The following is an 11,735-nucleotide window of genomic DNA, read 5'->3' as shown; positions in this document are numbered from 1 at the left end:
GGGGCCCTGGGGACATCACATACCTGTCAGATCTCATGGCTGGGGGCCCTGGGGACATCACATACCTGTCAGATCTCATGGCTGGGGGCCCTGGGGACATCACATACCTGTCAGATCTCATGGCTGGGGGCCCTGGGGACATCACATACCTGTCAGATCTCATGGTTGGGGGTCCCACAGATCCCACAAGACCGATATTTCTTTAATTGGTTCATTGTAACTTTGTACCTGATACCCGAGACATTTAAATTCCATTGTGAAACATTGTTATACAAATCAGACAAAGGGCCCCCGAATGTGGCCCTTGGGACCATTTTTTGCTTCCGTTTCATTGACATGTCGCTGCTTCTCATCCCAGGTGTGACCGGGGCCCGTGTTATTCTGGTCCCCCAGGAGCCCCTCCTGGGCAAAGCTGGAGAAGCGGCGATGCTGCCGGTCACCTATATCCTGCCTCGCCCTCCGCTCAATCTGAGGGTCATATGGAGATTCAAGATGTCTGTCGTCGTGTTTTCCGAGGTGACCCCCTGTAGCGGAGACACGCTGCCCTCCGTGACGGTGTGCCAGGATTACAGTATCGTGGCGGAGGAATACCGGCAGAGAGCCGCGTTCTTCCCGGAGAACGCCTCGCTCCTCATCAGGGACCTGCGGCCGGAGGATAGCGGCCTGTATACCGTCACCTTCCCCGACCTGAATGAAACCGGATCTGTAATGCTGTCTGTACAGGACCCGGGCAGACCTCCGAGCAGCACAGGTAGGCACCGCAGGCCGCTTCTAAAGCGCCGCCGAGATGAATGGACCCGCCAAAGACGTATGTATAAAAGATTCACCACACTTTAGCCAGCCGTTCACTTTTTAAGGCACATTCGCTGCACGATTACTGGGTGCAGTGGCGTAATAATCGCCATAGCGACCCAGGCAGCCGCTGTCACACTGGCGGCTGTGAGGAGGAACGCGCCGCTGTTCGGATCGCTGACAGTGATATGTGCAGCGGCGCGTTCCTCTCCAGTCAGTGAGAGCCAGCAGCGGCGGAGGAGGTGGCGGGGCCCGGGGGTCCGGCAGCAGAGGAGGAGGCAGGGCCCGGTGATGGAGGAGGAGGAGGCGGGGCCAATCACCGACGGTGGAGGAAGAGGAGGCGGACGGTTAAGGAGTATGACCAGCCCACCTGAGACCCAGCGGAGCCCACCATAGAGGGTCTATGGTGGGCTCTGCAAGGTCACCCTCAGGTGGGATCTCAAGTGGGCTCTGCAAGGGGTGTAACTAGAGATCACAGGGCCCCGTACAAGATTTTGCTATGGGGCCCTGTGATTTCTAGTTACGCCCCTGACTGGGTGGAAAAACATTTCCTGACCAGCACCTGTTCATCAAGATGTCCGCTGTAACATTCACCCGGTGTAGAACACATGACATTCACCTTCCAGTGTAAAAGAAAACATTCATCAGCTCAACATGATGAATCTTCTGATGAAAATGCATAGCGAGGAAAATGGGACTGCTCCGAGATCGGCATGAAGAGTGACATCAGTGGACCCCACACCCACATCATAGGGGATGTCACAGTACTTCTAGGGTCCACTCCTCCTACAATACCTCCAGGGGACTGGCCACATGCAGCACGTTGCACGGGTCGGATAATGGCTTTTTGGCCATGGTTGAATACCCGTGTATACGTGCGCATAGTGCGTCGTGTGTGTGAGCATGTTAGGGTGTGTTCCTTGCACACAGGCCACGGAGGGTATGTACACTCCACCCCGGTGCTGCGACTTCTTCCCGGCTGGCATGTTTGTGAGATCGCCAATATCTGCCTTTCTGTTGTTTGACCCAGGATCAGCTAACTTGGCTTCTGTCTCCTGTTGCTGACTTCACTCGTTCCTGACTATTCTTGCCTGCTGCCTGCCTCGACCTCTGCCTGGACACTGACCATTCTGCCTGCCACCTGCCTCGACCTCTGCCTGGACACTGACCATTCTGCCTGCCGCCTGCATCGACCTCTGCCTGGACACTGACCATTCTGCCTGCCGCCTGCATCGACCTCTGCCTGGACACTGACCATTCTGCCTGCCACCTGCCTCGACCTCTGCCAAGACACTAACCATTCTGCCTGCCGCCTGCCTCGACCTCTGCCTGGACACTAACCATTCTGCCTGCCTCGACCTCTGGCTAGACACTGACCATTCTGTCTGTAGCCTGCCTCAACCTCTGCCTGCACACTGACCATTCTGTCTGCCACCTGCCTCGACCTCTGCCTAGACACTGACTATTCCTGCCTGCCGCCTGCCTCAACCTCTGCCTAGACACTGACCATTCTGCCTGCCACCTGCCTCAACCTCTGCCTAGACACTGACCTTTCTCCCTGCCGCCTGCCTCAACCTCTGCCTAGACACTGACCATTCTGCCTGCCGCCTGCCTCAACCTCTGCCTAGACACGGACCATTCTGCCTGCCGCCTGCCTCAACCTCTGCCTAGTCACTGACCATTCTGCCTGCCGCCTGCCTTGACCTCTGCCTGCACACTGACTATTCTGCCTGCCACCTGCCTCAACCTCTGCCTAGACACTGACCATTCTGCCTGCCGCCTGCCTCAACCTCTGCCTGCACACTGACCATTCTGCCTGCCACCTGCCTCGACCTCTGCCTGGACACTGGCCATTCTGCCTGCTGCCTGCCTCGACCTCTGGCTAGACACTGACCATTCTGCCTGCCGCCTGCCTCAACCTCTGCCTGCACACTGACCATTCTGCCTGCCGCCTGCCTCGACCACTGCCTAGACACTGACCATTCTGCCTGCCGCCAGCCTCAACCTCTGCCTAGATACTGATCATTCGGCCTGCCTCGACCTCTGTCTAGACACTAACCATTCTGCCTGCCGCCTGACTCAACCTCTGCCTGCACACTGACCATTCTGCCTGCCACCTGCCTCGACCTCTGTCTAGACACTGACCACTCTGCCTGCTGCCTGCCTCGACCTCTGGCTAGACACTGACCATTCTGCCTGCCGCCTGCCTCAACCTCTGCCTGCACACTGACCATTCTGCCTGCCTCGACCTCTGCCTAGACATTGACTTTTTCTGCTTGTCGCCTGCCTCGACCTCTGCCTAGACACTGACCATTCTCCCTGCCACCTGCCTCAACCTCTGCCTAGACAGTGACCATTCTTGCCTGCCGCCTGCCTCGACCTCTGTCTAGACACTGACCATTCTGTCTGTCGCCTGCCTCAACCTCTGCCTAGACACTGACCATTCTGTCTGCCACCTGCCTCAACCTCTGCCTAGACACTGACCATTCTGTCTGCTACCTGCCTCAACCTCTGCCTAGACAGTGACCATTCTTGCCTGCCGCCTGCCTCGACCTCTGTCTAGACACTGACCATTCTGTCTGCCGCCTGCCTCAACCTCTGCCTAGACACTGACCATTCTGTCTGCCACCTGCCTCGACCTCTGGCTAGACACTGACCATTCCGCCTGCCGCCTGCCTCAACCTCTGCCTAGACACTGACCATTCTTGCCTGCCGCCTGCATCGACCTCTGCCTGGACATTGACTATTCTTGCCTGCCGCTTGCCACAACCTTTGCCTAGACACTGACCACTCTGCCTGCCGCCTGCCTCAACCTCTGCCTAGACACTGCCCATTCTGTCTGCCACCTGCCTCGACCTCTGCCTAGACACTGACCATGCTGTCTGCTACCTGCCTCAACCTCTGCCTAGACACTGCCCATTCTGTCTGCCACCTGCCTCGACCTCTGCCTAGACACTGACCATGCTGTCTGCTACCTGCCTCAACCTCTGCCTAGACACTGCCCATTCTGTCTGCCACCTGCCTCGACCTCTGCCTAGACACTGACCATGCTGTCTGCTACCTGCCTCAACCTCTGCCTAGACACTGCCCATTCTGTCTGCCACCTGCCTCGACCTCTGCCTAGACACTGACCATGCTGTCTGCTACCTGCCTCAACCTCTGCCTAGACACTGCCCATTCTGTCTGCCACCTGCCTCGACCTCTGCCTAGACACTGACCATGCTGTCTGCTACCTGCCTCAACCTCTGCCTAGACACTGCCCATTCTGTCTGCCACCTGCCTCGACCTCTGCCTAGACACTGACCATGCTGTCTGCTACCTGCCTCAACCTCTGCCTAGACACTGCCCATTCTGTCTGCCACCTGCCTCGACCTCTGCCTAGACACTGACCATGCTGTCTGCTACCTGCCTCAACCTCTGCCTAGACACTGCCCATTCTGTCTGCCACCTGCCTCGACCTCTGCCTAGACACTGACCATGCTGTCTGCTACCTGCCTCAACCTCTGCCTAGACACTGCCCATTCTGTCTGCCACCTGCCTCGACCTCTGCCTAGACACTGACCATGCTGTCTGCTACCTGCCTCAACCTCTGCCTAGACACTGCCCATTCTGTCTGCCACCTGCCTCGACCTCTGCCTAGACACTGACCATGCTGTCTGCTACCTGCCTCAACCTCTGCCTAGACACTGCCCATTCTGTCTGCCACCTGCCTCGACCTCTGCCTAGACACTGACCATGCTGTCTGCTACCTGCCTCAACCTCTGCCTAGACACTGCCCATTCTGTCTGCCACCTGCCTCGACCTCTGCCTAGACACTGACCATTCTGTCTGTCGCCTGCCTCAACCTCTGCCTGGACATTGACTTTTTCTGCTTGACGCCTGCCTCAACCTCTGCCTGGACACTAACCATTCTGTCTGCCACCTGCCTCGACCTCTGGCTAGACACTGACCATTCTGTCTGTCGCCTGCCTCAACCTCTGCCTGGACACTGACCATTCTGCCTGCCGCCTGCCCCTTCTTCCTGTGTCCTCCGTCTTTATAATGGGAGGAGCTCCTCCTCTCTCTGGTAATGTCTATATGTTCTCATTCCTCCATCATGTCTCTTCAGAATCCTTACAGACCATCCAGCCTGAGACTGAAGACAATGTATGGAGACATCTCTTCCCACCGAGAACCACGAGGTACACGTGTGCCGCCATTTTCCTGCTGGTCATGCTGACTCTGTACTGTGTGTGCTGGAGGCAGGTGAGTGTCATCTCTTTGTAGGTGGAACCTCCCAGAGAAGGTGACACCGGAAGATTCTGGGAGGGTTTGGAGATAGAAGAGGAGATTAAAGTAAACTGGATACATGGAGTTTGTTCTGTGCACTGCACGTCACAAACAACTCCCGTCTCAGTGCCGCTGATCTCCTCCAGCCTTTTTAAGCCACTTCCTGTCTACATGCACGTGCTCCAGTGTTGGCTGCACACCATTAACCTGCAATGGTGGACCGTACCTGTGCAATGTGTGTCGGCGTGGCCGCATCTAGTCTCTGTCATAGGCTCACGTGACATGGTGACAACGCAGGAGTAGAGTTGGAAGACAGTGTTGTCACCCGATAATAATGTAATAAAAGCTGCAGATTAAAAGTTGATGTTAATCTGCTTATATTTTTCTTCCCTGGTCCCCGCCCCCCGCCATCAACATGATAATGAAATGTTTAGATAAAACCTTCCTGTGTTCATTACATGTCTTATTTTATACCCGGTGATGTCATCACTTGGTCTCTGTGGGGGCCGGCACATAGCTTCCTGAAAACATCCCAGCACCCTGCCTCAGAACTCCTTTCATTAGCCCTCAGCCCTGATGCAAGCAGTGGGCGGGGCTCTTGGGAGGAGTTATGCAAATATCAAAGTGCCTTGATGGGTGGGTGTCAGTCTGGAGAGGAGTGGGCGTTCCTCGGCGGGCTGTATTTGCATAGGTAACGCCCACATGTGACGCTGACCCTCCTTGATTGTGAGGTCCACCTACTGTATATACGGGGACATATTTCAGGTGTATTATTACATTGCGCAATGATGATGATGATGTTCTGTCTGGCAGGCTCAGTGATCCCATAATGGAGGACGAGGAACAAGATTGTCGTCCAGGACACGTCATATATATATATCTTATTACATCTATACCCCACGGGAACAGTTTGGACTTTATCATTGTTGGTGAACCTCCTTTAAAGCAGAACTCCGCCCATCAAAGTAATGCGTCCCCGTCCCCTCCCCCTCGCGGAATATCTATTTATTAGGAATGTAATGTAGGGGTCACATGACCCCCTCCCCAGTCCCATTCTTCTCCCTCCTGTGGTATGGCGGTGGGCAGGGAGCGGAGGAGACGCATGGACTACATGTCCCAGAGGCCTGTGCTGCTCAAGCTGCTGTGGGTGTGGCCACTGTGCTGTTTGGGCCAATAGTAAAGCCCGATTGGCTGTGGCGGCGGCGTCATTGTCCCGTAAATCTATCAGAGGAGGAGGAGGTGCCCGGCGCGAAGAACACGGAGCCGTAATGTCATGATCCACGATGGAGTTCTACTTTAAGGAAGTGAAGGTCACAATGTACATGACTGAGAGCGTACAATGTGACAAGACGGCCCATCCCAGAAAGGAACCCCCATTGGTCAGAGCGGGCCAGGTGACGGAAAGAAAGGCGGAGCCAAGACCAGTCCATTAGAAAAAAAAAAAGCTTTATTCAATAAAATTACACGTCTCCATCAGATATAAAAGAGTCTCATTTCCTGAGATATATATACAGATCTCTGCGTAGCACGCAGCAAGGAGTCCCAGCAATATATTACAAGGGTCGTAGTTCATGGCCACCGCCACATGGGGGCGCCATCCATCACATAGGGGCGCCATCCATCACATGGGGGCGCCATCCATTCCATGGGGACAACATCTATCACATGGGGGCGCCAATCATCACATGAGGGCGCCATCCATCACATGGGGAAACCATCCATCACATGGGGACGCCATCCATCACATGGGGACAACATCTATCACATGGGGGCGCCAATCATCACATGAGGGCGCCATCCATCACATGGGGAAACCATCCATCACATGGGGACGCCATCCATCACATGGGGACAACATCTATCACATGGGGACAACATCTATCACATGGGGACAACATCTATCACATGGGGACAACATCTATCACATGGGGGCGCCATCCGCCACATGGGGACGCCATCCATCACATGGGGAAACCATCCATCACATGGGGACGCCATCCATCACATGGGGAAACCATCCATCACATGGGGACGCCATCCATCACATGGGGGCGCCATCCATTCCATGGGGACAACATCTATCACATGGGGGCGCCATCCATCACATGAGGGCGCCATCCATCACATGGGGGCACCATCCGCCACATGGGGACGCCATCCATCACATGGGGAAACCATCCATCACATGGGGACGCCATCCATCACATGGGGACGCCATCCATCACATGGGGACGCCATCCATCACATGGGGACACCATCCATCACATGGGGACAACATCTATCACATGGGGGCGCCATCCATCACATGGGGACGCCATCCATCACATGGGGGCGCCATCCGCCACATGGGGACGCCATCCATCACATGGGGAAACCATCCATCACATGGGGACGCCATCCATCACATGGGGACGCCATCCATCACATGGGGACGCCATCCATCACATGGGGACACCATCCATCACATAGGGGCACCATCTGCCACATGGGGACGCCATCCAACCCATGGGGAACCATCTATCACATGGGGATAACATCTAACACATGGGGGCGCCATCCATCACATGGGGGCACCATCCATCACACGGGGGCGCCATCCATCACACGGGGGCGCCATCCATCACATGGGGATAACATCTAACACATGGGGGCGCCATCCATCACATGGGGGCACCATCCATCACACGGGGGCGCCATCCATCACACGGGGGCGCCATCCATCACATGGGGACGGAGGAGCTTTTTCGGAGTTGGCCTTTAACAATTTCTCCTCTCGGTGAATCAACAAACATTCACCGCACTCCAAACTTTCACCATGAATTCACTACTCCTGACTATAAAAGAGTTTTCTCTCGGTGGATGATCAGAGACAATAGGCCCATGTGTGGTTGATGATCGGCCACCATCACACCTGTAATAGGTAAGTCATTAGGAGGCATCACCAACCGGTGAGCTCTCTGCACACACGGAGGTCGGGAAGATTTCGGGTTGATCTTAGTTTAGGAATTCCTGTAATAAATGTTCATCTGTCTGGTGAGAGCCCACAAGAACCTCTACGACCCCGGTGGTGCCCATTACAAGAACCTCTACGACCTTCAAAAAGCCTTTTTAAATCATCCGAAAATGCCTCCGTTCCCATGTATACGGGGTGGGGGGTGGGGAGGCTTAAGGGTATATAAGAGGGACTTATGTAACCTGACTCATCCTTCCCCCTTCTCGGTGAGTAGACTTCAAGGAACCTATTGACTAAACAATGACTTGACCTTTGACCTGACCAAGTGGTCGGCTGTTTGGAGAGTCTCAGGGGGTCACCGGGTTAGAAAAGCTTTCCATAATAACCCAATGATGGGACTAACTTTAGCACTTTGGCTCCTCCCCGGCGGCTCCTTCCTATAGGCACGGGAGGGGGGAGGGGAGTCTTAAGGGTACATAAAAGGGACTTATGTAACCCGACTCATCCTTCCCCCTTCTCAGTGAGTAGACTTCAAGGAACCTATTGACTAAACAATTACTTGACCTGACCAAGTGGTCGGCTGTTTGGAGAGTCTCAGAGGTCACCGGGTTAGAAAAGCTTTCCATAATGGGACTGACTTTAGTACTTTGGTTCCTCCCCGGCGGGTCTCTTCCCTATAGGCACAAACATGGATACTCGATGGAAGGAAACCTGAATATTTCACCTGGTGGTACCTACGGGTCCGTCTTCACGAATAAGTCTTCAGCATACGGCACCAAACACTGCTTGGGGGTTTATAATACTTCTTAGATAAGTTGTTATATGGCGGCTCTGTCCCTGGCTCTCCATGGATAAAGTCAGGAAGAGTTCGTTCTACACGTTGGTGTCACTTAGAGCTGTAGATACCCGGCCATAGACGGGCAAACCCCCCACCTGGAATGTTGGGCAGATAGACCTCTGCTCCTCCTCACTCCCGAATGCCCATCGCGGCGTTCTTCCCAATGCGGAATGTTGTACACACGGTGACTCTGCCTTTTATCTGTTCACAGATGGAGCAGCCCTTCACCTTGGCGCGGTGCAAACCCTCCTATGAACAATTCCCCCAAATTCAGGTAAAATCTGAAACTTCTGGTGTCTCAGTTGACTGCAACTGACACAAGTCGGAAACCAGCGATGACCGTCCATAGAACACATAACACACACGGATCATCTGCAGGCAATATAAACCGACGGCGGAGCGTCCGCCCCAATCCCGGCACACGCCGGACATTTATGGCACAAAATCAGCGACGACAAGGAAGGCGTTCCAGAAACGTTCCTGGGATTTTTCCGGAAGTTCAGACGTTTGTAAGCCAACTCCAGGACAAAGCTTTTCCCATTTGGTTCTGAATTGGTTGCGGAATTTTTATTGCTGTCGGCGTCTCATTTTCTAGTTTTCTTCTGACTTCCTGTCTATCGGGCGGACAGATATCGGGTTCTAATACTTCTCTTTCTTTATTGTGATATACAAATTTCTGACCAATTTCCATAATATGAAGGAACATTAAAGGAGAACTATGGGGTCACGGCTTTTCCCCATAGTCCTCCCAAAGGGTCACGGGAGGACACAAACCAGCGCCCTCCCGTGACCCAAAGCTCAGTATATCGGGAGCTACAGGATCTCCATCCATGGCGGTGTATTGTGTTACCAATGGTGTGTTTGGTGACTGTGGTCCCAACTGCCCGGAGATCCTTCACAAGCTCCTCCCCCCCCATGTAGTTCTGGGCGGATCCCTCGCTTTTCTCATCCTCACCCCATGAGGGGAAACCTTGCATGGAGCTCCAGACCGAGGGCCATTGGTGGTTATTTTGTATTCCTTCTCCCCGAGCTTCTTGCTGAGAGTCTTGTAGCCCATTCCAGCCTCGGGCAGGGCCGCGGTCCCTGACCTCCTCTGACAGCTCTTTGGTCTCACCCATGGTGGGGGAGGTTTGAATGGAAAAAAGAGATTCTGTGGTCAGGTGACGTTAGGAGCACCTTCTTAAAGTGACAGGACTTATCTGTGTACCACATGGCCAGTCTGTGGGAGGAGCCAGTCTGTGGGAGGAGCCAGAATTATTCCTGGTTGGTTGGGGATCAAATACTTCTTTTACTCCCTGAACTGCAACTCCATTTATAACATTTGTGTCATGTGACTTCTCTGGAGTTTGGTGGATATTCCGTCTCCGATGATACAAATTATATCTGCCGGGGAGCCAATCAGTATCCTCCGTACTGTAAATAAGCCGCGACTCATTACCACCCCAAACATTTCCGTACGTCGCTAGAGTGTTCAGGTTTTGCTGAATGAAAAGGCGGCAACCCAATGCACAACATTTACACCATGTTCATGTGCAGTGGCGTCACATCACCGCTCCGGGTGTCACCCAGCCTCGGGACGCCCCTGGTCTCCACAATGTTCTTCTCGCCCACCATGGCTTCCTTCTGCACAGCCTACAAAAGCAACAGGCCAAGACCCTAATCAGTCCCCAGGCCAAGACATTGTGGCTCCAGGACACCCTGAGCGTGTCCAGCACTGGATGGTTAGGGGAAGTCCTGACAACCATCCCATGCTTTCTTGGTGGGCATAGGCCAGGGATGTCCAAACTGCGGCCCTCCAGCTGTGGGTGAAACTACAAATCCCATGATGCATCTCTCTCCGGGAGTCGTGGCTGTGAGAATCTTGCAAAGCCTCATGGGATTCGTAGTTCCACCGCAGCTGGAGGGCCGCAGTTTGGACATTCCTGGCATAGGGTGTCTTAGCCACCTCTGGTACTGCAACTTCCTCTTACAGGAGGTCAGACAGAACAGGAAGTGTGGGGGGTTCCCCTAATGGGGACACAAGGCAGCAACAAAAACACATTTTGCTAACAGTGTAAGGAAGGTTCAGAACCTCTGTCAGGGCTTTATTGCTGTGTGTCCCCGGGAGGGAGATTCACCCTCACTTCCTGTCCGGGTGACAGGTTTCAGGACATGAAGAGAATAGAAAAAACTCTACGTGGACACAGACAGCAGATAAAAGTTTTACCCTCTCACCCGCTTTATCCAGAACTAAAAAGAAAAACCTTTTTTCCTGAAGTTGGCATTGCGAGGAGAATGTCGCTCGCTCGGTGGTGGATATGGGAGCCGCTTCACTTGTCAATAGATGGCGACTGTTCAGTCAGTCTTGTGATCCAGACGGCCCTGCACGGCCAAGTCTGTGACCTCACTTACTACTAATAAAGTTAGGCAATACAGCTCGGTCTACTGCCCCAAGTGGCCTATGAAGGTTAAGCAACACATTGATGCGTCCCCTCCGGTTATCATGTTACCTGTGCTAGACTGACACTATTGGAAGCCGCAGAACCTGAACCGGTCAGAGCGCTGCCCCCTCGGAGCCAATATAGAACTGGACCGAAACGAGACATAAACCATCCCAAACACGGGACATCTTCATCTACACAAACCAACCCCATTGAGGACTCGCCCACTGCCAGGATCTGAGTGAATGTCATCACTGAATAAAACATGACGTCATCAAGAACGTCCTCCATGCGGAAGTCGGAATGATCACCGTGGTTACCGGTTGGCGAAATATGTAAAACATGAAATATAATATATCTTTTTTAAAGTGCGCACAAATAATATACAATTATTAAGGATATTCCGCGGCACAACCAAGACACCAACATGACCCGAAACATTCACCTGATGCACCCCACGTTT

The sequence above is a fragment of the Nanorana parkeri genome, unplaced genomic scaffold (assembly GCF_000935625.1).
Source record: "Nanorana parkeri isolate BGI_ZX_2015 unplaced genomic scaffold, ASM93562v1 scaffold2839, whole genome shotgun sequence".
NCBI classification, from domain to species: Eukaryota; Metazoa; Chordata; class Amphibia; order Anura; family Dicroglossidae; genus Nanorana; species Nanorana parkeri.
This window is presented reverse-complemented; position numbering follows the sequence as displayed.